Source organism: Mustela erminea, chromosome 11, assembly GCF_009829155.1.
Source record: "Mustela erminea isolate mMusErm1 chromosome 11, mMusErm1.Pri, whole genome shotgun sequence".
Lineage (NCBI taxonomy): Eukaryota > Metazoa > Chordata > Mammalia > Carnivora > Mustelidae > Mustela > Mustela erminea.
This window is the reverse complement of record NC_045624.1, coordinates 43692334-43717154: the sequence shown is the minus strand read 5'-3', so window position 1 is coordinate 43717154 and position 24821 is coordinate 43692334. Positions and strand designations below refer to the sequence as shown.

General features: G+C 42.3%; 1 protein-coding gene and 1 pseudogene across 2 annotated transcripts in view; one reads left to right on the top strand and one right to left on the bottom strand.

Moving 5' to 3' along the window:
• The window catches only part of LOC116569631 (retinitis pigmentosa 9 protein), a 177383-nt gene that overhangs the window by 124829 nt on the left and 27733 nt on the right, over positions 1 to 24821 (bottom strand). Inside the window, exon 8 of one of the 2 annotated variants that reach the window (XR_004277111.1) lies at positions 15920 to 15934. The exons of the other annotated variant lie outside the window; for it this stretch is intronic. The gene's annotated coding sequence lies outside the window, so the exon portion shown is untranslated. Of the gene's footprint in view, positions 1 to 15919; positions 15935 to 24821 lie in introns of those variants that run through there. 2 annotated transcript variants of the gene reach the window in all.
• Positions 6284 to 14359, top strand: LOC116569636 (annotated as a pseudogene).

Below are 24821 nucleotides of genomic sequence, written 5' to 3'. Positions count from 1 at the left end.
AAATATAGAAAGTCAATTACACGTCTTATTTGGATTTCATCAGTTTTCACAAGCACTTTCTTTTGTTGTTGGAATATAGTTCTAAGAAATGTTGTCAGATGAAATCCCCATCAGGATTAGGATACAGAACAGGATCCAGGAACAAGACCCAAACACCCTCCCAACGAAGTTCTAGAAACGACGAAGCCAACAAAGTGGCTAGAAAGCCACATCCTTACCCAAAACGAACCCCCAGAAACCACTGATATATTCAGCATAATGTCCTTAGGATCCAATTGATCATTGAAGTATCAATACTTCATCTTTTCTTGGACTGATTTGGATTCCATGGTATAGATGTACAAGTTTCACCATTTACCCATTACACATTGAAGGACATCTGTTTTTTTTCTTTTCTTTTTCGCATTCATTGAGTACTTAATAAATAGCACCAGACTGAGGGGTGCCTGGGTGGCTCAGTGGGTTAAGCCTCTGCCTTTGGCTCAGGTCATGAACTTGATCCTGGTGGGATCGAGTCCCGCATCGGGCTCTCTGCTCAGTGAGGAACCTGCTCCTCCCTCTCTTGCCTACCTGTGATCTCTGTCTGTCAAATAAATAAATAAAATCTTAAAAAAGAATAGTGCCAGATTGAATCGTTTTACTAAACCACAACTCCAGCTCCACTTCTTCTTCCCTCCCTGGAGGCTGAGGGGTGGGACTGAAAGTTCCAAACCTTTAATAACCAATTTGGTCTCTCTGGTGACCAGCTTTCATCTGGACTATTCAGAGGTTTGGATCCTGAGTCACTTTATTAGTTAAACTTCTCTGTGGTTCAGAGGGGCTTGTTAAAAATTACAAAAGATACTCTTTTTACTAAGGAAATAACTAGAATGTTTAGGAGCTCTGTGCCAGAAACCAGAGACAGAGACCACATGTCTGTTTTCCTTATACCACAGGCTATGGATCTCTAACAAAAAAGATTATAAGAGTTAAGATACTGACACATTACTAAAGTCCCATTCAATAATTAATAATTAGTCCAGTCCATTATCTTTTCATATGAAAATGTTTCCCAGGGTAAGGCTTCTCAGGTTTGTAGGCTTGCTTTCTAGATCTTAAGTGTTCTAAAACCAGAAATGGCATCATCCTTTTAGGCAACTTTCTTGGTGACCAGAGGTTTTAGAAGTAATTTCTGTTGTTCCAGAATAATTATTCTCTTTGGGGGTGGCTTTGAGGCTGTGGATTGAGCTGGGACTAACAAATATTTGAGCTTGGTCCAGCATCAAGGTCCAATTCACCAGTCTCTTTTATTTTCATTTCAGCTATTAAAACTGACAACAACCGAGGCACCTGGCTGGGTCAGTGGGTTAAATCCTCTGCCTTTGGCTCTGGTCATGGTCCCGGGGTCCTGGGATTGAGCCCCGCATCAGGCTATCTGCTCAGCGGGGAGCCTGTTTCCTCCTTTCTCTCTCTCTACCTCCTTGAGATCTGTGTCTGTCACATAAATAAATAAAAATCTTAAAAACAAAACAAAACAACCCTGAGAACAACCAAGGTGTTATATATTTCACATTTTTCTCATTAGTCTGCATTTCCTTATGCATCAAGTGAACCAAATCCCTGGGAATTGAATCCATCTCTGAATCCCACTGTTACCTTTTAGTTTAGCAGGCCAGTTGCTGCTCCATACCTTGGGTGATCATGTGGTCTGTCAGGAATCAGATTGTTTGTCACTGCCTTTTTATGCATTCTCTTCCCAACCATAGGTTTACCTAGGCAAAGGAAGTTCTAGTGAATTTCACCGTTTTTAACACCAAATGCACATTTTTGAAACAACAATTAATTCTCTGGCACCAACTAGGTTTAATTGAATTGCACAATTCAATTCTGACACCACCCAGAGTTAGTGCAGACAGCATAAGACTGCCCCCATTTTAGATGCCAGCTTCAAATGGGGTGGCCAGGCCACCAAACTTCTGTCCAGCCAACTCCTAATTTTGGGGTTCCCATCACCTCTTCCTCAGGTTTGCAAATTCACTAGAACTCACGGATCTCAGAAAAGAACTTCACACATATTAACCAGTTTACTATAATGGACATAGTTACATGGAAAACATGTCTAAGAAATGGTATGGGGCTTGGGGATGGCACACAGTATATAGGCCCTCTCTTGGTGCATCATCTTCCCATCACATCAGTATATGTACAAATAGCTATTTTTCATTCTGTATCTCTTGCCTGTTAGGAAGAGTCAAATTTAGTAGAAAAAGGATACACAAAGCTCTCTCAATCTCCTCATTCAAGTTTGTTTCGTTTTGTTTTGTTTTGTTTGTTTTTTCCCACACAATCTTCAGCAAACTTCCCCTCAGGGAAGTGGAGAAGGGAACTTAAAGTTCAAATTCTCCTATCTTTTTTGGTCTTTCTGGTGACCAGCTTCCACCTTTTAGTTATCTAGGGACCTTACCCTTCTCCTGAGAGAGGTACAGGTTTGTGTTGTTGCTTACATATTAATTTGTTGGAATTCAAAGAAAATTTTGAGGCTTAATTTCTTAAAAACCTACATTTGGTGGGGGTAGAGCTAGTAAGAATATTTCAAATTAAGAAATGTTACGTTTAATAATAATGTACAAGAATATTCATATTCCTTTTTTGGTGGAAAAGAAAGCCAGTCATACCAGAATGCATGAATTATTCTGGCTTATTTGTTGGCTATAAAAGTTGTTGCTTTTTTTCACATTATCTTACTGAACACAACATATAACACACTATCCTATTCTTATATTATTTGCTTCTGCATTAATTTGCTAGGGCTGCCATAATGAATACTACAGAGTGAGTGGTTTAAAACAGTAATTTGGGGCGTCTGGGTGGCTCAGTGGCTTAAGTCTCTGCTTTCGGCACAGGTCATGATCTCAGGGTCCTGGAGTCAAACCCCGCATCAGGCTCTCTGCTCAACAGGGAGCCTGTTTTCCCCCCTCTCTCTACCTGCCTCTCTGCCTACTTGTGATCTCTTGTCTGTCAAATAAATAAATAAACAAACAAACAAATAAAATCTTAAAAAGAATAAATAACAGTAACTTCTTTTTTCATAGTTCTGGTGTGATCATAGTTTTGGCAGGTATGGTTTCTTCTATGGCCTCTCCATGACCTGCTGCCTTCACAGCATGTCCTTATATTGTCTTTCTGCCTGCAGATGTTTGTGTCTTTAATTTCATCTTCTTGTAGGAACACCAATTATACTGGATAAAGGCCCACCCAAATGATCTCATTTTACCTTTACCTCATTAAGTGTCCTATCTTTAAACACAGTCACATTGTGATCTCCTGGGGGTTTGACTTCAACCCAATTCAGCCATAACACCTTCTTTGCATCCTTGTATGTTTTTAAATGATCTTTAAAATATTTTAGTTCTGAGGGGGCACCTGAGTGGCTCAGTGGGTTAAGGCCCCTGCCTTTGGCTCAGGTCATGGTCCCAGGTGCTGGGATCGAGTCCCGCATCGGACTCTCTGCTCAGCAGGGAGCCTGCTTCCCTTCCTCTCTCTCTGCCTGCCTCTGCCTACTTGCGATTTCTGTCTGTCAAATAAATAAAATCTTTTAAAAAAAATATTTTAGTTCTGTATCACTTATTTAAATTTTGCATTTGTTTTTTTCCTTAAGATTTATTTATTTAATTGACAGACAGAGATCACAAGTAAGCAGAGAGGCAGGCAGAGAGACAGTGAGAGAGAGGAGAAAGCAGGCTCTCTGCTAAGCAGAGAGCCCAATGCAGGATTCGATCCCAGGACCCTGGGATCCTGACCTGAGCGGAAGGCAGAGGCTTTAACCCACTGAGCCAGCCAGGCACCCCTTGCATTTGCTTTTTTTTTTTTTTTTAAGATTTTATTTATTTATTTGACACACAGAGAGAGATCACAAGTAGGCAGAGAGGCAGATGGAGAGAGAGAGGGAAGCAAGATCCCCGCTGAGCAGAGAGCCGGTGCAGGGCTCGATCCCAGGGCCCTGAGACCATGACCCGAGCCGAAGGCAGAGGCTTAACCCTCTGAGCCACCCAGGCGCCCCTGCATTTGCTTTTTAATAATTCATAGGCATAAGCTTTTTTCTCCCCCAAAATGCTCAAAGTAGTTAGGTTGAATCCAGATAACTCTTTGGCTACTAAAAAAGCAAACTGATAACACCTTTATTGTTGAATGTGCATTCAATGAACAGTCCACTTTTCTTCAGCCATTTCTCTTGCCTATAATGAAAATAGACAAATTTAGGGGAAAAACTGAAAAGAGAAAATTATATAGGGAAAGAAGCATAGGAGAGATTAAACTGCACTGAATACCTAATACATTATTTCTAAGGAAAATCTGGACCCTGAAGTCCCACCAAAAGAATGTAGAAAGGCCTTATATTCAGAGGGCATACTTTGGGGTTTCTCAAGGATTGTACACCCTGTCCTCAGACCTAAATATCGTTAAATATTATGGTTTCCCAATTATTTGGCAACATAAAGTAGTTATACCTCAAAAACACAGCCAGAGAACAATTTCAAACCTACAACAACTCCACCTGATTGGCTGGGTTGGAAATTTATTGTCTAGATCACATACTATCTATCCATACACATCTAATAGAGCTTCTCAACTTCTATGCTAGCTCTGGAGGTTAACAGTGCAGCTGTAGAGGAAAAGATGTTCCTTTCCCCCAAGTATGTTACTACACAAATCATCGTTTGTGGATGTCCTAACAGTCTTCTGTTGGGATATAAATGTAATAGTTACAATGGAGAAGAAGATTTAGGAGTGAGCAATATGCTAGTTGTATTTGAAGCCCTGAGAATGGGTGAAAATACAGAATGGGAAAGTGGAATAAGAAAGAATAAACTAAGGACCACAACATGGACAATATGAAAATTAAAGAGTGAAATTTTGGAAGAGAAGCCAATAAAAGATTTTAAAAAGGGCAAGCAGGAAAAAAAAAAGAAGGGCAAGCAGACAGGATGTAGAACCAGTTGGGCTCATACCTGGGAGGCAAGGTTTAGTGACATGAGGACCGAAGTTTACATGCCATTTAGAAGCAAATTGTTCATTAGTGTCCTTGGTGAGGGTGGATGAGTGGGCACAATGGTAACAAAATCTAGATTTGGAGTGAGTGAAGGAGTGCGATGTGGGGAAGACTGTTTATGATCTTTTATGAAGAAACTTAGCTGTGAAAGGAATGATTGGGCTTCATGTAAGTAAATGGAATAATGCTTCTTTCATTAACTAAAGCAGTGTAGCAGTTATTTGCCCAATTAACACCTATTTGCCCCATTCTTAGTCAGAGCATCCCAACTTGTTCCAAGTGACAACATACTGCACTGAAAGAGAAGAGCTCCCAAACATCCTAACAGCTGTCAGTAACCAATAAGATAATAATCTGATATTGCTTGGGTTTTCTAGAATAACTCCTTAAGAGCAAGGTTGATCACTGAGCAGAAGTTGCTGTGGGCCCTTCTTTTCTTTCTTCTTTAAAAAAAAAAATCCTTTCCCTGCCCCTCCCCTTGCCTTGTACTGGTAACAGGCATCTTAGATAATGAGGTAAGTTGAAAAAGGAAGCCAGTGCTAAGGATTTTGGAGTAGAAAGAGAAGAGACTGTGTACTTTGTGATGCCAAGATGCCACCAAACCAACACTCAGGCCATCTACCTCCAGAGCTCCTTAGGTGGAAGAAAATCTTTATTCTGTTTCACCTATCACAAATTCTGGCAAACACAATATCTACCAAATAATGCAGACACCCATTCCAAATTTTCAGGGCTCCCTGTAAGTCTTATTCCCGCCTTCCATTGAAAAAAATCAAGGTCATCAGATGCTAGAGCACTGAATCCCTGCCTTCGGGACTTCATTTCCCTCTTATCTCAGTAACTTGGGTCCAAGGCAGAGCATTGTAACTAGGCTTAGCGAACCTTGCCTTGTGCTTCCTAACATCCCTTCTCTCTCCACTATAGGGAACATCTCCCCGTCTGTCCATTCTGGCCATAAAGATACCGAAATCTCTTATCTTTAACAACAACAACAACAACAACAACAACAACAACAACAACTTCACAATCGTCCTTCCAACCCCACGACTCCCGGTAACTACTCTCCTAGAAGACTTTCCTTTCTCCCACGTGCAAAGAAAGCGGAGTCCGTGTGTGCCAGCTTCTCCCGCAACCTGCCCACCTACCAGCTCACAGACGACTTCTCCAGGCCCCCTGTCCCTCTCTCTCCCAACCAATGGCGCCTTAACTGCCAGGATCTGCTCCCCTGGTTTTTTATTCGCCTTGGCAGGAAGCAGGCTGGAGCGCCCCTCCTTTATGAAACTCCTGCAGCGACCAGGCTGGCTTCCTCCTTCCCCTCTCCTTCTCCTCCGTCAGCTCCTCTTCCTGTGTCTGGGGCGTTAGGCCCGAGGGACACCAGGAGCTCAGAGGAGGTATCTTAAGCTGTCCTAACTGAACACACTCAAATGGAAGGGACAGTCTGGGAGAGAAAAAGGGACAGGGACTGATCCATCCTCTGGAGGCACCGACACTTGGGTGTGCACGGACTGAAGCTCACACGGTGCAGAAAGCTCCCCGCGAGTTTCCTCAGGTGTCTTCCGTCAAGGCAGCCTCGGGGGCGGGCCTCGTCCAGAGCGCATGCGCGGGCCATCTGCGCTAGAGCTGTACCTTCGAAACAGGCAGCACGTGCCAACCAGGGTATGTAAGGGCGGGAGCCAGGACACCAGGTGCCAGAGACTCTGCAGGTCACGGAGGTAGGTTTGGAGCAGATGGGTGTGCTGGGTTGCGGGTCCCGGGGGAGCGGAGTAAACTAGATTGTGGGACCGGGGCTGGGCGGGGTGTGGGGTGGGGGTGAGCCGTGGGTAAGGAGACACTGGGCTCGGGGATGGGCTCCTCCAGACTGGGGAGGAGGTGGTGTGGGGTAGGCACGCTGGCGGTGAGGCCAAAGACCAGTACTCGCAGGCCGGGTCCAAGCCACTGCCCCGGGTGGAGCTCCTGGGCGCTGCCCGGGACGCTCCAGGCGCCGTACAGCTTCCCCCTTGGCTTCCCAGGCTTCAGTCTTACTTTGCTGCTGCTGCTGCTGCTGCTCTGGGAGCTGAGATGCTTTGGCAAGATGCGGCCCCGTCCCGGGGCAGCACTGCTCAGGTCCTCAGTGCAGTGCAACCATGTGCCCCGATCCCAGGCGAGTGGGAAGAGACGGTGAGGACCCTGCCACCCAGGTTTGGGGTTCTGAAAGGGAACTAGGATGATTTCTCCCTTCACGGCAGTATACAGGGCTGAGCGCCACTGCCCTTTCCTAAATATGAACACCTGTTTTTCAGCCTAGAAAATGAACTCCTCTTCAGAAAACAATGCACATTTTGAGGGCGGTAACGCCAGAACCTTTTCTTGTGTGCATGCCGTGGGCCAGCAGACTTACCGGAGTCCTTGGTACCAGAATCCCAGCTATAATCCGTTCTGTGTTTCTGGGGCAGGTAAGAAATTCAAGAAGCTCAGTGGGGTTAGGGACCCTCCCCTTCAAGCAATGCCTGAGGGTTTCTAATACCTTAAAATCCATGACTTCCCTTCCCTCACCCTGTCCTGATGCAAAAGAGATTATGGCAGCACACAGGGTCAGTGATTGAAGTTCACCTTAATAGAAAATTTGAATTCTACCTATATGCCAGTTATTCTGCCAAATACTGGAAGTAGATTCTCTCATTTGACCTCAACAGCTCCATGAGCTAGGTATTATTGTTTTCATTGTTTCATAAACGAGGGAACAGAGGCTCAGAGTCCCAGACCGGCCCAGAGTTACACAAGTGTCAATTCTTACCTGCATTGTGGATTGGTATAGTAGCTAAGTCGTCAGTATTCCTGAGATCATCTAGATTTTCTCTTGTGTTAACTTCTAGGTCTAATAGTTTCCACATTTTACATGGGGGTCTGTGGTCCATTTTGAGTTAATTTTTGTGAAGAGTGTTGTAAGGTCTGTGTCTAGAATCACTTCTTGGCATGTGTGTGTCCAGTTGTTCCAGGAGAATTTATTGAGAGGACTGTCTTTGCTCCATTGTATTCTCTTTGCTCCTTTGTCAAACATTGGTTGAGTACATTTATGTGGGTCCGTATGTGGGCTCTTTATTCTATCCTGTAGATGTATTTGTAATTTCTCATGTGTTTGGTTGATTTCACCAGTGAGCCCTTCTGGGCCTGACACTTTCTATTCTGGAAGGTAATCAGTTATTGATTCAATAGATATAGACCTTAATAGATTAACTTATTAGATATAGGCCTATACAAATGTCCCTTATTAGTTGTGTGAATCTGGCAATCTTTGCCTTTCAAGGAATTGGTCAAACAGTGTGGAGATTCCTTAAGAAATTAAAAATAGAGCTACCCTATGACTCTGCAATTGCACTACTGGGTACTTACCCTAAAGATACAGATGTAGTGAAAAGAAGTGCCATCTGTACCTTAATGTTCATAGCAGCAATGGCTGCAGCTGCCAAACTGTGGAAAGAACCAAGATCCCCTTCAACGGACAAATGGATAAAGAAGATGTGGTCCATATATACTATGGAGTATCATGCCTCCATCAGAAAGGATGAATACCCAACTTTTGTATCAACATGGACAGGACTGGAAGAGATTATGCTGAGTGAATAAAGTCAGGCAGAGAGAGTCAGTTATCATATGGTTTTGCTTATTTGTGGAGCATAAGGAATAACACGGAGGACATGGGGAGATGGAGAGGAGAGGGAGTTGGGGGAATCTGGACGGGGAGATGAACCATGAGAGACTGTGGATTCTGAGGAACTAACTGAGGGTTTTGGAGGGGAGGGGAGTGGGAGGTTGCGTGAGCCAGGTGGTGGGTATTATGGAGGGCACGTATTTCATGGAGCACTGGGTGTGGTACATAAACAATGAATTCTGGGACACTGAAAAAAAATTTAAAAAATAAATAAAATTTTTTTTTAAAAGAAAAAAAAAAGGAATGGTCAATTTTGTCTAGGTTATGGAATCTCGGAACAGAGTTCATAGTATTTCTTTTGTCTTTCCTAAGTTAGAGGCTAGATGATTGATTTTTAGATCTTTACAAAGCACTGCTTTCGTGCCATCCAACGAATTTTGACAATTGTATTTTCACTTAGTTCTAAATATTTAGACTTCTCAGATTTCTTCATTGATTCAGTGATTCTTAGTAGTTATTTAATCTCAAAGTATTTGGGATTTTACAGTGATCTTTGTTTTTCTATATTCAGTTGTATGCTAAGTGCAGACACTGTATGCTTAATATGCTTTTTAATTTGTAAAAAGTGTTTTATGGTCCACAGTGTAGTCTGTCTTGATGAATGTTCCATGTGGGTGTGAGTAGATGTGTATTCTGTTGGATGAAGTAATATGTGTGGATGTCAGTTATTTCTAGTTGGTTGAGGGAGGTGTTGTGTTCTATTGTCTTTGCTGCTTTTTTTACCCACTACATCTGCCTTATTTTGATAGAGGAGTGTTAAAGACTCACAATAGGAATGGTGGATCACTCTATTTCTCCTTGTAGTTCTATCAATTTGCCTCCCATAGTTTCACCCCGTTAAGGGCATACACTTTAGGGATTGTTATGTTTCAGTGGAGAATTGATGTTTCATGTAATGCCACTATTTATCCCTGATCACTTTCCTTGCTCTGAAGTCTGTCCTGTCTGAGAGAAATGAAACTTGTCCACTTTATTTTGATTAGTATTAGTGTGGTATTTCTTTCTCCATGTATTTATTTGTCATTCCTGTCTTCATATTTATTTATTTTTAAAGATTTATTTGTTTATTTTAGAAAGGGGGGAGTAGCAAAGGGAGAGAGAGAGATTGTCAAGCCAGCTCCATGCTGCATGTGGAGCCCAACACGGGGCTCGATCCCATGATCCCATGACCCTGAGATGAACCTGAGCTGAAATCAAGAGTCAGAAGTTTAACTCAGGCACCCCTACTGTCTTCATATTTAAAATGAATTTTTTGTAAGCAAAACAATTTTTTGTTAACATCACAGTATATCTTGTGATGTTTTCTTGATTATCAGGCATTCTGTACTAGATAAAAGGAAATGCTTTAAACAGGCCTTTAGTAATGTATTAAGTTGTGGAGGTGAGACAGGGATCACTTTCCTTCTCCCACTGGGTAGGGAAGAGTTAGGGTGGGTTTTTGAGACAAGTATTTGCCTCTCCTCCCCACCCCCCATCAGTTAGGCTGTAGTTAACTAGCCTCTTCTGAGGTATGACCTTGTTAAGAATAGACTTTTTCTGGCATGTGTCACAATGCCTCCTCATTCCCACTCTCCCTGTGGGAAGGACAGGGGATTTTTCTCCTAGATTTACTGTGAGAAATTAGTTGAGCTACTGAAGATAAAACTCAGAAAAGCAAAGGGTCCCCTTCAAGTTTTTAACTCTCAGATGTGTTGACCCTGAGCCCACAATTTGTCAGTATCAGTTTCTATTTTCCCTACCCTACTACTAGTTCTCATAGAGTTTTTATCTCTTGGATTTTGTTCCAGTAGTTAACTAGCCTCTTCTGAGGCTTTGTATTTGTATTTGTATTTGTGTTTGTATTCACATATCTCTCCAACTTTGTGGGTAGCACTTTGCCCTGTAACCTGCTGCAAAGGATCTGAGAAGTGTTCTTGATTTTTTTTTTTTTTTCCAGTTCGGCTTTTTATTTTGTTTGGAGTAAGTGACTTGCAAGCTTCTTACACAACTAAAATCCAGCATCTACCATCTTTTAATGTTAATTACATATGCAGTACACCATGCTGTACAATTGAAATAGAGGGCTGAATTTATGCATTAAGTGAGACATAACATTTATCTTTCACTGTCCAACCTATTTCCCTTAAGAAAATGCCCTCAAAGTCCATCTGTTGTCACAAAGTGTGGGATTTGTATTTTTTTTATCCTTTCCTTCTTTTTTTTCTTTAAGATTTTTGTGGCAGTTGGAAGGGAGTATGGAAAGAGGATGTCCCAGAAAAGTGAAGAGTAGTCGGCCTGTGGGAGAACCTACATATAACTAGAGCCTACAGGCTTAGGGGGAGAGTGAGATGAAAGAGTGACAAATCACATAATGAGGACCTTTGGGGATCCTAAGAAATGTGGTCATTTGTTCCTCATTTCCTCACTGGCAGTGACACGCCCTTCAACTACTTTCCCTGGAGTGAGGGACTAGATAGAATTGGGCTAGAAAGATAATTCTAGTAGTAGTATGGATCATTAATCTATGGTATATCAGGAAGTTGGGTCAAGAAATTGACTAGTAGTTACTGAGGTAAAAATGTGGGAGAAAACTTGAAGTCCTTTGCATGGTAATGGAAGGGGGAAGGTATTAAAGAATAGCGAGAGATTTTGCTGACCAGTGAGGGGAAAGAAAAAACTCCAGCTCTAACCTCTAAGTTTTTGTAGTGGATGACTGATAGAGTACTGTGACAGGGACCTGCTATTAAGGTATTTTGTTCCAATGTGTGATACAGTGTAACATGTATGGTGGGAAGTTGTGTCTGTCTGTAGTTACATGAACTTCATTCTGTTGACTTCTAACCTCTGTAGACCATATTGAGGTCCAAGCTGAGACTTGTTTGCTTCCTTTCAATAAAGGAAGAAATTCGTGAACATGTATGTATAAATACCTTAGGCCAGGTCCACGAAGCATTTTGGTGCATTCCAACAGCGAAATTTACTTCATAAGATCAACCTCACCATATTGAGTAAATTGCCTGCTCAATGCAGATCTCAGTTAACTGTTGCTTTTATAGACTTAGAAGTTTTATCTTTGTCAATTGTATAAATCTGTCTTACGAAATCAAATGCCATTCCCCACATGAATTTGTATGACAGAAATGTGTCTGGCATTATTGGCACCATTGCCCTCTTTACTTCTGAAGACTGGAAAACAGGGGAAGATGGGTCTGTGAATGAGTAGTGCTGAATAAAAAGGTTTAGAAAGGCCTGTACATACAAAGAACTTTTGTTCTTCTTTGCTTTATAAGAGCTGACATAATTATTCTTTCCACAGCCACAGCAATCCTAAATTACTCTTACTGGGTGCTAGGTCTCTCTGAAAAAGAGTCACTACTAAGTAGGGGTGATTCATAAAACACTGACTATCTGATAGCCTGGCGACCAACTCATCGGAACAGATGCCTGCTCTCGTGGTGAAGGAAGGTTCTGGAGGCCCCACGGTTCTGGTCACTGTCCTTTCCCTTGTCGAATCCTGAGGATATTCAGGGAGAAGTGGGGGCCAGTAGCTACCAACTGGCGTTGAAAACACTGCATATTTGACCAACTGGTGTGGTCAGCTGGCTGCATCCTGGCTGAATGTTGTGACTGGCTGCAGGAGACCGAGTGGCTAACTACTACTGTGTTCTCACCCTAGGTTTCAGGAATGGAAGTCTGTATTTCCCATATTCAGTGATACTCAGTGAGTCTCCTGGCTTCCTCATCCCGTAGTCCCCATTGCCCACTGCCCTTAACCAAAGACCTATGTTTTGTAACACAGCATAGTTCCAGCAGTGTAACACAGTCCAGCACAGTGTAGCAGTGTGCTGTTCCACAGCACAGTTCCAGCAGTGTAGAAAATGAAGATGAAGGAGACTTAGACTGAACCTCATCAGGCTGAAAACAAGACTCAGAAACAAGACACCCACTCAGAAGGTGATATGGTGATCAGTATCCCAACTTCTAATAGTGACACAGAAACTGAAAACATTCCTCAAGCAACAGATGGAGTTTTGTCTTCTGTTGCCCAGAAGCAGCAGGTACATGGTGAGAACCCTTCTCCTAACACCATACATAGAACACCACCTCAAGTAAACTATGCATGTGAGAAAGGGAAAGTGGGGCTAGAGCAATGCAAAGGATCCTCTGTAACACAGCTGTGGGAGACTTTGAAGGAAACTATCCATTTGTATGACCTGGCTTATGGTAAAGCCATGCCAGACATCATGGTGCAGCATTGTAGGATTTCACAGAGTTCTTGGGAGAGAAGTGTGCTTCATAACTGTCATGAAGGTACAGATGGCATTATGTGTAAAGACAAAGAAAGCACTCTGTGTTTGGAACAGTGTCATGGTGTAAGACGTGATGAGGTGGTAAAGTTGGGTTCCATCATGGACATGAACTTGGGTAAAGAAAAAGGCTATGCCTCTGTTCTCCAATTCCTGTCCTCTCTAGATGAAGCAAAAGACAGAGACGAAATCTAGGATACTCTGAATTCCAGTCTGTGCCAGTCTTCTGGAGATGGCGATAAGCTCCAGCAGGAAAGGCCAGTCTGCTCCAGCAATAAAGCCATTGAGGACCTGAGCCTAGAGTTCAAAACCCGGAGTCCCATTCACTTTGGGGAAAGCATGCCAGACAATGGTAGTGGGGGCCGTGGCTTTCCTGTGAAAGTGGGCAAAGGTGAAGTTGTAGAGAGCAACAGCTACCCTGAGAATTATGTCCTCCCCCCTACCTCCCTCGCCCAGTTCAGCCATGTTGATGAAGTCATTCAGTGTGATGTGAGCCAGTGGCAGGATGCAGAGCATGAGAAATCTCCTGAGTCCTCATCAGAGAGCAAAAAGACAACAGAAGAAGAATTCATATGTGGAGAACTGGAAGAGGTGGTGGAGAGAAGAGGGACAGCTGCTCAAAGCATGTGTCTAGCTCTGCCTGGTTGGCCCAGATGAATAGCAGGCCGGTAAATGAAGGGATTCAGTGTGATAGGAGCTGGTGGCAGGATGCACAGCTGGAGAGATCCCTTGAGCAAATGCCTACCAACGATGGAAGAGTCATTTCCAGATTACAAAACTAAGGGATCACGGAGAAGGACCATCAGGAATGGAAGACTGAACACAGATGAAGAAGAAATGACTATGAATGATGAGATTGAGGAGGAGGATCATGAGAACTTCAAAAAGTGTGCAAAGATTTGAAAAACTGTGAAAGGCAGGAAGCAGAAGTCCCTGAGAAACTTCTCAAGTGGGAACACAGTCTATTTATTGAAGAAAAATGGTGCCTTGAACACTGTACTTCCCAACGATTTAGAAGACTATGATTTGGAAGAGGAAGCTGAAGATGAAATGTATGAGATAGAATGCCTCTTGGAAAAAGTTAGTCCACTGAGCTGTGAGATGTCTTCCAAAGGGAGGATTAATCATGAGGTTGGCAGGGTTATCAGGATGCCAGCTGAGTGCTCTCTCCCTCCCCAGCTTATTGTGTGGAGCACCAGAGAAAAGGACAGGTTAAATCTTGGAGAATACGAGAACATCCCTGTGGTGTGCAAAGTGACAGGACAGGATGGCAGGTTCCGAGGGGAACATACCATGGCCATGCAGGAGGGATTGGAGTCCAAGAGAGCCTCTCCCAAGCCCTGAAAATGTAAGTGACTAATGGACTCATCCCATTTTGTTGTTGTCTATGATGGTTCCATACTGGGTCCTGGATGCAAAGGCAGCCATAGATCAATAGTATTTCTTCAGGGCGCCTGGGTGGCTCAATGGGTTAAGCCTCTGCCTTTGGCTCAGGTCATGATCTCAGGGTCTTGGGATCGGGCCCTGCATTGGCCTCTCTGCTCGACGGAGAGCCTGCTTCCCCCACCCCTGCCTGCCGCTCTGCCTTCTTGTGATCTCTGTCTCTCAAGATAATGAAGAAATACTTTTTTAAAAAAGATTTTATTTATTTTGGAAGTATGTTCTTAAACAACTGTAGGTGCCCATGTTTGTAGGATTGGGAGAGATCCCAGGTTTGAGATCCTACATTCTAGGAAACTGTGATGTAATTTGAAACAAAGAGCTATAGGAGTTGATGGAAAGCTGGGTGGTGGTAAAGGAAAGAGAAAAGAGTCAGGGACATAGAGCTAGGTGAAGTGCTGAGAAAGGGCAGTCCCTGTGGAGGCGGTGAATTTTGATACAAATTTGGGGGCTGTGGTTTGGAGACAGTAGCAAGAGCTGGATTGGTCAGCCAGGAGAGGTCAAGTTTGTTTCAGGGATTGAGCTTGAGAAGAATCAGCCAGAAGGGAGACCTGTGACAAGTTGGGCAAGTGGTTCTAAACAGACTGGGCTAAAATAGTAGAAATTTTCCTTTTGCAATTTTTGTCCTGTAGGCAGTAAGGAGGTGCCCAAAGCAAACTGAATGGAGAAGGGACAGGAAGAAATGTGCTCTAGGCCTCTTCAGCTGGCAGTATAGTGGAGGAGGAATTTGAAGCATGTCCATATGGCTGAAACCCCTGTATAAAGTCAGTTTAACTGAACATTGGATATAAAGGATCCTAACTCACATGGGAGTAAAAGGTAAAATCTCAGAGAATCCATTAACAAAACTGATTCTTTAAGGGAAAAAAAAAAAAAAAGGCTCGAGGGGCACCTGGGTGGCTCAGTCAGTTAAGCGTCTGCCTTTGGTTCAGGACGTCATCCCAGGGTCCTGGGACTGAGCACCGTATTGGGCTCTCTGTTCAGCAGGAAGCCTGCTTCTCCCTCTCCCTCTGCCTGTTGCTCTGCCTGCTTGTGCTCTTTCTCTATCTCTCTGTCAAAAGAAAAAAAAAAGGCTGGGGTTTGAACTTGTACCTAGAGAAAATGATAACATCCATGGACAAGGAAGCTTGGGAAAGGAAGTTGTCTTGCTTTACTGTGTAGTTGTCAGTGGGAGGACTGGACTAGCAGGTCATGAACACCTGGTTGAAGCTTGAGTTTGGATCACCCTATGTTTAGGGAGAGGGCTCAAAAGAGTAGGAAGGGCCCAATGTATAGCGTGGGGGATGATTATACTGGGGAGCAAAAATGAGATAAAGCAAGTAAGTGATGAATGGGACGCATAAGGACCCCTGGGGAAATTTAATTAAGTTCCAGCCTTAGTTTCTAAACCAGAACACTGTCGATCTTACCTTTAGTCTTCTTAAAGTCTTATTTGCCTCTGCTCTCATTTCCTATCAGTGTGTACATGTTTTTTTCCATCCTATCACAGCCCTTTGAAGAAGATAACTTCAGTTCACTCTTGGTCACACAGAGATTATAATTTTCAGGCCGAATGGTCTAGGTTGTGTCTATTACTGTTTGTTTGTTTTCAAATGATTGTTTTTCTGGAGTATAGAATGATACAGAATAGTATCCTGAATGGTAGATTTTTCTTGAAAGATGTTTGTTTGTTTGTTTTGAAGGATGTTTTTTGATTTCTGTTTTCCCTTTTGTTTTTAAGCCATTTGGATAATTTAATGTATGAGTGCCTTCTTACCTCAGGTGACTAAGAGATGGAAAACCAAGGTACGTTATGAATTTCAGACAGATTTGAGGCAGATGCTCTCTACCTGTACAGCAGGTATAGAGGTTGGTATCTATCTTGTGCCCAAGGTGGGTGTCTCATGATTGGCTTTTAGGACTTTGTTTGGGGTTTCCTAGTCAGGGTATGTTCTGCCCTCCAAAAACTAACACTGCCTGTGGGCAGTGAAAAATGGCAGCATTCTGACTGGGTAACAGACCTGTAGTTCTATAGATCCTCGCTTACAAGTTGATTGGAGCCAAAGCCTTTCAGTTCTGTGGAATGTCATTTTTATGCTGGTTTTCCACTCTTAATTCCCAGAGCTGTTAATGGTAGTCTCTTATGGGTTATATGGGATTTTGTAAATTATCCCGGTGGCTTCACTTAAAGTGTCCCGGTTTAGAGGTGGCAGAGCTGGGTACTGGAAGTTCAGGTTCTCCCTTAGGGGCTTAGTAGCCTAAAGGATAGGCTCACCTTCAGACTTGAGTTTTGGTGTTGAGTAGCCCTGCCACACCTTCAACCCCTAGGCCTGGGGTGTCAGGGAGTAAGCGGTACGTGCCCTTTTAAAGACCATCTTGCCTTGCAGTGGTTATACAGGAAGTCTGATAACCAAGGCAAAAATGTTGTGGGGCGCCTGGGTGGCTCAGTGGGTTAGGCCGCTGCCTTCGGCTCAGGTCATGATCTCAGGGTCCTGGGATCGAGTCCCGCATCGGGTTCTCTGCTCAGCAGGGAGCCTGCTTCCCTCTCTCTCTGCCTGCCTTTCCGTCTACTTGTGATTTCTCTCTGTCAAATAAATAAATAAAATCTTTAAAAAAAAAAAAATGTGACCTTCCACCTTCTCCTAAAGATGGAAACTAACAACGTTAGTAATGATTCTCTGTGGAGGTGGAGTCTGTTATACAATCAATTTAAGGAAATGTATTATTCTACTGTTATTTCAGAGGAATGAAATTGATGAATTTCAGCTACATAATAGAAGAACTAAGTAGTGCATTATCATGATGGCTTAAAGTCCCTTGATTTGAACTAATAAAGCGATTATACCAACAAAAAGAAAACGTGATATTGCAAAGCCTTTCATTAAATTAAAAGGCATTTAAGAGGTATTTAAAAAGGAATTAAAAGGCATAATTCAGCAAATAAATTCAATTGCATGTGTGTATGATTTTTTTTTTTTTAGATTATTTATTTATTTATTTTACAGAGAGAGATCACAAGTAGGCAGAGAGGCAGGCAGAGAGAGAGAGAGGAGGAAGCAGACTCCCTGCTGAGCAGAGAGCCTGATGCGGGACTCGATCCCAGGACCCTGAGATCATGACCCGAGCCGAAGGCAGCGGCCCAACCCACTGAGCCACCCAGGCACCCATGTGTGTGTGATTCTTAAGCAATTTCTTTGCCTCTCAAATGGCCACATCACTTGTAACACCACCAATAGAGTTGGATGATTCATGAATACTTCTGCCATGTATATTACTGTCTTACAATCTCCAGGGGCCTTTAAATATGGGGGAAAGGATGGTGGAGTTGATGATGGAATAAAGAGATAAAGAATTCCCCATAAACAGGAACTACCCTGGGTATGGTGAAGATACCTTACTCATTGTATAAATGGAAACCAGGCATAAAGTAGGTTCACTGATGGATATATCCAGGGGTTGTCTGTACTAGTGTATTCTGTAGTTCCATCCACTGTACTCCTTGAAACAAAGAAAACTTTAGGGAAACAGTTCTTTTATGCTTTTAAAACCTAAGATCTAGATGGTCAACTTGTAATCAATAGTGTCTCAATAACTGGTAGAGTTTAAGTCTGACTAGGTAACAAAAAGATTTATATGTGGCTGAAGACTTCCTATATTTGAAAGGACAATGCATGGTAGCATTTGTGGTGTTGCAGATGTGGGATTTTATTGATGTGTGACCAATAATGCCTCTCTGGAGGCATTTATGAATATACATCAATGGCACCAGCCAGTGTTGTCTCTACGTTAAGTTGTGTGAACCTATACTTTCTGTATTTGTAACTCCTTATACTCACATAATACTTCTGTAGATAGCATAGTGAAATATAAAACATGATAGCCATGCTGTGGAGGGAAGCAAAAGAGTGTTCCAAGGCTCTTTTTATGTAAAGATATAGGACTTTGCATTATTCCCAGCTCAGGACTGCTTTAACGCCAGCCCCGTCCTATATCCTCACCTATGACTGGATAAGGTTTTCTGTTTATACCCAATGTGCTGTTTTCACTTTCATGACATGACACATGAAGTATAGTAGCAGGTGTACTTGTTGCACCTTTGAATCATGGTGTACATTTTTTGTGCTATTGATAATTGCTGTACATTCTATGGTGTATCCCCATTATATAGGTTTTTTTTTTTTTTAAAGATTTTATTTATTTATTTATTTTTTTGACAGAGAAAAAGCACGAGCACAAGCAGGGGAAGTGGGAGAGGGAGAAGCATGCTTCTTGCTGAGCAGGGAGCCTCATGTGGGCTTTGATCCCAGGAACCTGGGATCATGACCTGAGCAGAAGGCTGATGCTTAACTGAGCCACCCAGGTGCCCCTATGTAGTTAATTTTTAAAATATCTACTAGGGATAACAGTTTTCTATGCCCACCCCACCCTACCATGCACAGAATGCATCATGTCTGCTACATATCAGAGCCTTTGCCTTCACCACAATGCTTTCTGCATCCCCTTGCTCTATAAAATCTGAGGACTAAAGTCTGGACTTCATGGAAAATAGTTGTGTGGATGTCTGGATTGTTCCCCATCTGATCCCATCAGTGAGTTACCCTAAATAAAATTGTAAACTGTATGGAGTTGCTTGCTTTGTTTTCTGGTTTCAAACTACCTTCTCAATTGGCAGGGTAATTTACTGCCCATCCTCTATCTAACACCACGTGTGGGATTGGGCCTGCGGTTCATGAGTAGGTGGACACACATGGTGCAGTATGGTGTCCACTGGTACTTCCAAATCCTGTTCCATCTGGAGAATTTATCCACCAATATGTCATTCAGTGTGTTGGAGGGTGAGGATATAACAGGGAGCATACTCTGAGCCCTCAACAAGTTTCCAGATTAGCAGGCACTCAGGCAAGGAAATAGTCACTTTAGAGTGCGCTAGGTGCCTCAAGTATTGAGAAGCACACAGGAGGAAGAGCTGAGAGCTTTTGGGAGGGATTGGGCTAGGCTTCTGACTCAGAATTGAGGTGACTGGTAGCACCATCTTTAGAGTAAAAATAAGCTGAAGGTATTTTGCTTGAGAGCCAATAGAATGGTGGAGTGCCCACAGGACATCAAAGTGAATAAGTCTAGGGCCCAGGAGAGTGTTTATCAGAATACTGATACTTTAAACCATAAGAGTCACTGAGAATAGAAGAGTGAAGAGAAAGTCTAAGCCAGAACTGTGAGAAACGTTGATATTTAAAGGACTGAAGCCAAGAGTTATACCAGAGGGTGAGCAGGAGCAGCCAATGAGATGGTTATATTAGAGCTCTGGAAAGGTGTCATGAAATCCATTTGCTAAGGATCTTTCGTGAAAAAGTGGTCAACAATGTCAAATGCTAAAAAAATTAAGAAAGGACTGGAAAGAATTTGTTAGATTTGATAACAACTGCAATACTGGTGCTCCTAGCAAGAGCACTTCCAGAGATGTTACGGGCTAAATTATGTCCCAAGCTTCATACGTTGAAGTCCTATCACCCAGTGTGACTATATCTGGAGAATAGGACCTTTAAGGGAATGATTAAGGTTAAGTGAGACCATAAGATCCAAAAGAACTGTTCTATAAAAGAGCAAGTGTTGGGAGCCATGAGGCCTGGTTGAGGGCATTGCCCCACTAGGTTAAGGTTGGATGCAGGCCAAATCCTGCCGAGGGCCGGATTAGCTCGGCAGATAACCACGGTCTGATAGTCTCTTGCCTTTTTCTCTGATCCCTGTATCTCTTTCAAATAAAGAGCCCCTTGTTAATCTGCCACAAACATCTCTCAGGCTTGTGGGCCGGAGCAACTTCAAGGAGGTAAATTATTCTGTACCTAGGATACTGGAGAACTTTAGATGTGTACTGTGATAGAAGGTTTCCTCCCTAGGATGATGTTTGTCCAGTGATTTCCCAAGCCGAGCCATTGAAATACACCCTGTCTCCTGCAAAGGTAATGCCTTCTTGTTCCTACTTCTCTCCTATATACTTAGTTCCTCCAGATAGCTTCTCGTTTTCCATGAATCTACATCCTGTTTTTATGCAGTTCCTTACTATCTAGTTCATCTGTAAAGCTTCTCCATTTCCATTAATCTATATCCTGTTTTCCTGCAGACCCCAGGAACCCCCCTTATTTTTTTTTTTTTTTTTTTTTTTTACCAAAAAGCACATATTTATGCTACCTTCCATGGCTTTCTGAGGGACATAATTACTCAAGAAGCCAGACCCTGTCCCCCATCTCTGGTGCCAGTCTGTACCCATTATAGCTTAACCAGAATAACATGTACTGAACAAAGAGAAATTATCTGATGAGTGCTTGAGTCCCTTGATGTCCTTTGCATGAATGTAACCCCCTACCCCAAGTAAACTGCCTATATAAGAAGCTCTAAAATCAGAATTAAGGTGGAGATGCCTAAACTCACTAAACAGACCAAAACTCACTGTGTGGTTCTCTCATTCCTCTTGCCAACACTGCCTCTCCTTTGGGGATACCTGGACCTGTCAAGGCTGGACCCCGGCAAGCAAGAGCTAACAGAGTACTCTGTGTGGGCATAGAAGAAAGGCCAAGTGAGGGCTCAGAAGGCAGCAGTCTACAAGCAGAAAGAGTGGTCTCACCAGAAATCAATCTACTGGCACTTTAATGTGGAACTTTTAGTTTCCAGAACTGTGAGAAAATCTATTTCTGTTGTTTAGGTACCCATTCTGTGGTATTTTGTTATGGAAGTCCAAGTGTACTAATCTAAGAGGTATATCCAAGAGCATGATGGGTAAGGAAAAAAGAAAAGTATATAAAGAGAGCAAATATAATTGATCTTTGAACACAGAGGTTAGGGTGTCAACCCTCTGCTCAAAAATCTGAGTATATCCTCACTACCCCCAAACTTCTAATAGCCTACTGTTGACTGGAAGTCTTAACAGGTAACATGATTGATGAACATGTATTTTGTATGTTGTATGTATTATACACTGTATTCTTACAACAAAGGATGTTAAAAAGTGGTAAAATCATAAGAGAAAATATGCTTACTCTATTTATTGAAAAAAAATCTGCATATAAGTGGACCCACAGAATTCAAACCCATGGTGTCATGGGTCAACTGTATAGGCAATTCTTTCAAGAAACTGCTCAAGCAGTGACTCCCAACTGAGGCTGTTTCCATACATTTTACTTATTATTAAGCCATTTTATTGAAGTATGATTGATATACAACTTGACGCATTTAGAGATAAGCATATACCCATGAAAATACTCCCCACAGTCTATGCCATAAACCTTCAAACGTTTGTTCCTGCATGCATACATGCTCTCTCTCTCGTTCCCTCCCTCCTCCTCTCTCACACTCTCTATATAACTTTTTCTATATATTTATATATATGAAAAACTCACTATATATGTATAAAACTACATATATAGAGCAAACATAAGATCTTCCTTCATAAAATATTGAGTATGATATAGTATTATTACTTGTTGACACTATGCTGTAAAGTCAATTTCTAGGACTTACTTATATAAGTAAAATGTCTTACTCTTTGACTAATACCTTCCCGTTTCCCGATCACCTTAGCCCCCGGGAACCACCATTCTATCGTCTTGTTTCTATGGGTTTGACTATTTTAGATTCATGTGGTGTCATGTAGTATTTATCTTCCGTGTCTGGCTTATTTCAGTGAGCATAAAGTCCTCCTCTTTCATCCATGTTGTCACAAGCTGTAGGATTTCCCTTTTTTTTAATGGCTAAATAATACTACATTGTGTTTGCCCATTTATCTGTTGATGGACATTTTTGCTGTCTGCATGTCTTGGCTATTGTGAATCATGCTGCAGTGAACATGCGAGTGCAGTACCTCTTTAAGATACTGATTCTAATACCTTGGATATATACTTAGACTTGGGATTAGTAAAAAAAAGTAATTCTATTTTTAAGTTTTTGAGGAACTGCCATACTGTTTTTGGTAGCAACTTCACCCATTTACATTGCCACCAACAGTGTACAAAGGTTCTCTTTTCATCACATCCTCACCAACATTTATTATTTTTTTTGTAATAGCTATCTTAACAAATATGAGATGATATCTTATTGTGCTCTTGATTTGTATTACATTAACCTAAAAAAAAAAAAAACCCTGATTTTATTTTTCTTATGTACTTGATGGTTCTTTGGGGAAATGTCTATTCAATTCCTTTGTCTGTTTTTATTTTTTTTTTAAATTTTATTTATTTATTTGACAGCACCAGCAGGCAGAGTACCAGGCAGAGGGAAAGGAAGAAGCAGGCTCCCCACCGAGAGAGGAGCCCAATATGGGGCTTGATCCCAGCACCCTGGGATCATGACCCAAGCCAAAGACAGTTGCTCAACCAACTGTGCCACCCAGGCACCCCTCCTTCGTCTGTTTCTAAAATCAGCTTGTTTTCTTGCTGTTGAGTTGTAGGAGTTCTTTATGTATTTTGTATATTAACCCTTTATCAGAGATATGGCTTGTGAATATTTTCTCCCATTCCATAGATTGCCCTTTCATTCCAATTGTTTGTTGTGCAAAAGCTTTCTTAGTTTGATGTGTTGGTGTCACATCCAAGACTTCAGTGTTAAGACTAATGTCAAGAAGCATTTTCTTAGGGGTCCCTGGGTGGCTCAGTGGGTTAAGCCTCTGCCTTTGGCTCAGGTTATGATCCCAGGTTCCTGGGATTGAGCCCCACATCAGGCTCTCTGCTCGGCAGGGAGCTTTCTTCCTCCCCTTTCTCTGCCTGCCTCTCTGCCTACTGTCTGTCAAATAAATAAATAAGATCTTAAAAAAAAAAAAAAAGCTTTTTCCTATATTTTCTTATAGGAGTTTTATAGCTTCAGGTCTTAACATTATCTGTTTATCTATTTATTATTATTACTACTATTATTTTTTAAAGTAAACTCTATGTCCAATATGGGGTTTGAATTCATGACCCTGAGATCAAGCATCACATGCTCTACCAGCTGAGTCAGCCAGGTGCCCCTTAGGTCTTAACATTTAAATATTTACTCATTTTTTTTTTTTAAAGATTTTTTTTTTTTAAAGATTTTATTTATTTATTTGACAGAGAGAAATCACAAGTAGGGAGAGAGGCAGGCAAAGAGAGAGGAGGAAGCAGGCTCCCTGCTGAGCAGAGAGCCCGACTCGGGACTCGATCCCAGGATCCTGAGATCATGACCTGAGCCGAAGGCAGCGGCTTAACCCACTGAGCCACCCAGGTGCCCTAAATATTTACTCATTTTGAGTTGATTTTTGTGTGGTATAAGGGTCCAGTTTCATTCCTTTGTGTGTAGATATTTTTGGTTGTCACAGTGAGGAGTGGTAGTACTAGAGGTGTCTAGTGTGTAGAGGCCAGGGATGATGCTAAATATCCTACAGTGCACAGAATAGACCTCCACAAGTAAGATTTAGTCTCTAAAATAAGTAGGGCCAAGGTTCAGAAACCCTGATGTAGGAATGTCTAGCTGGCTCAGTGGGTAGAACATGCAATGCTTGATCTTGGGGCTACAAGTCTGAGCCCTCCACTGGGTATAGAGATTACTTTAAAAATAAAATTTTTAAGGGGCTCCCGGGTGGCTCAGTCAGTTGAGTGTCTGATGCTTAGTTTTTGCTCAGATCATGACCTTGTGACTCAAGGGATTGAGCCCCAAAGTTGGTCTCTATGCTTGGTGGGTAGTCCGCTTGAAGATTTTCTCCCTCTGCCCCTTTTGTTGAAGAGAAAAATTACCCTGAGCAGGCCCAGGCCAGGAGGCGTCAGAAAATGGAAAGTTACTAATAATAATCTAGAGAAAACCAAAGCCCTACTGGGAGCAAGAGATAAACAGCAGTTTCTGCTTCTTTAATCAGGCTTCCGGCCACAGGCTCTTTGCGCTACTGTTCCTGCCTAAAGCAACTCCTGCTCCCCCACCTACCAGCAGTCAGCATAGCCCGTGGAACCTGACTGCCTGCAGTCCCCTATAAAAGCTCTATAACCCCATTACCCAGGGCCCAGAACTCGGAGTATGAACTCATCTGGGTCTACCAACATAAAATAAATCTGAGTTTTCCTACTTCTCTGAGTATTACTTGGTCTCTTGCTGGTGTGATTATTTTCTGCAACACCCTGACTCATTCCCCCTAACCCCACAAAATAAATCTTAAAAAAAAAAAACCCCTTAAAAAAAAACCAAACCCAAAACAAAATAAAGCAAAATCCCTACTATAAAGGAGAGGAAAGAGCTAAACAGATAGGGATCAAAGGAGGATTTTTTTTTTTTTTAAAGGGATGAAAGAGCCTTTCGGTTATGGTTGCTCTTGGGCAGGGAAATGGACCTCTTTAGGTGAGCTAAAAGGTTTTGAAAATTGGTACAGACTTTCTTGGAGAGTAATTTGGTAGTATATGTGAAAATT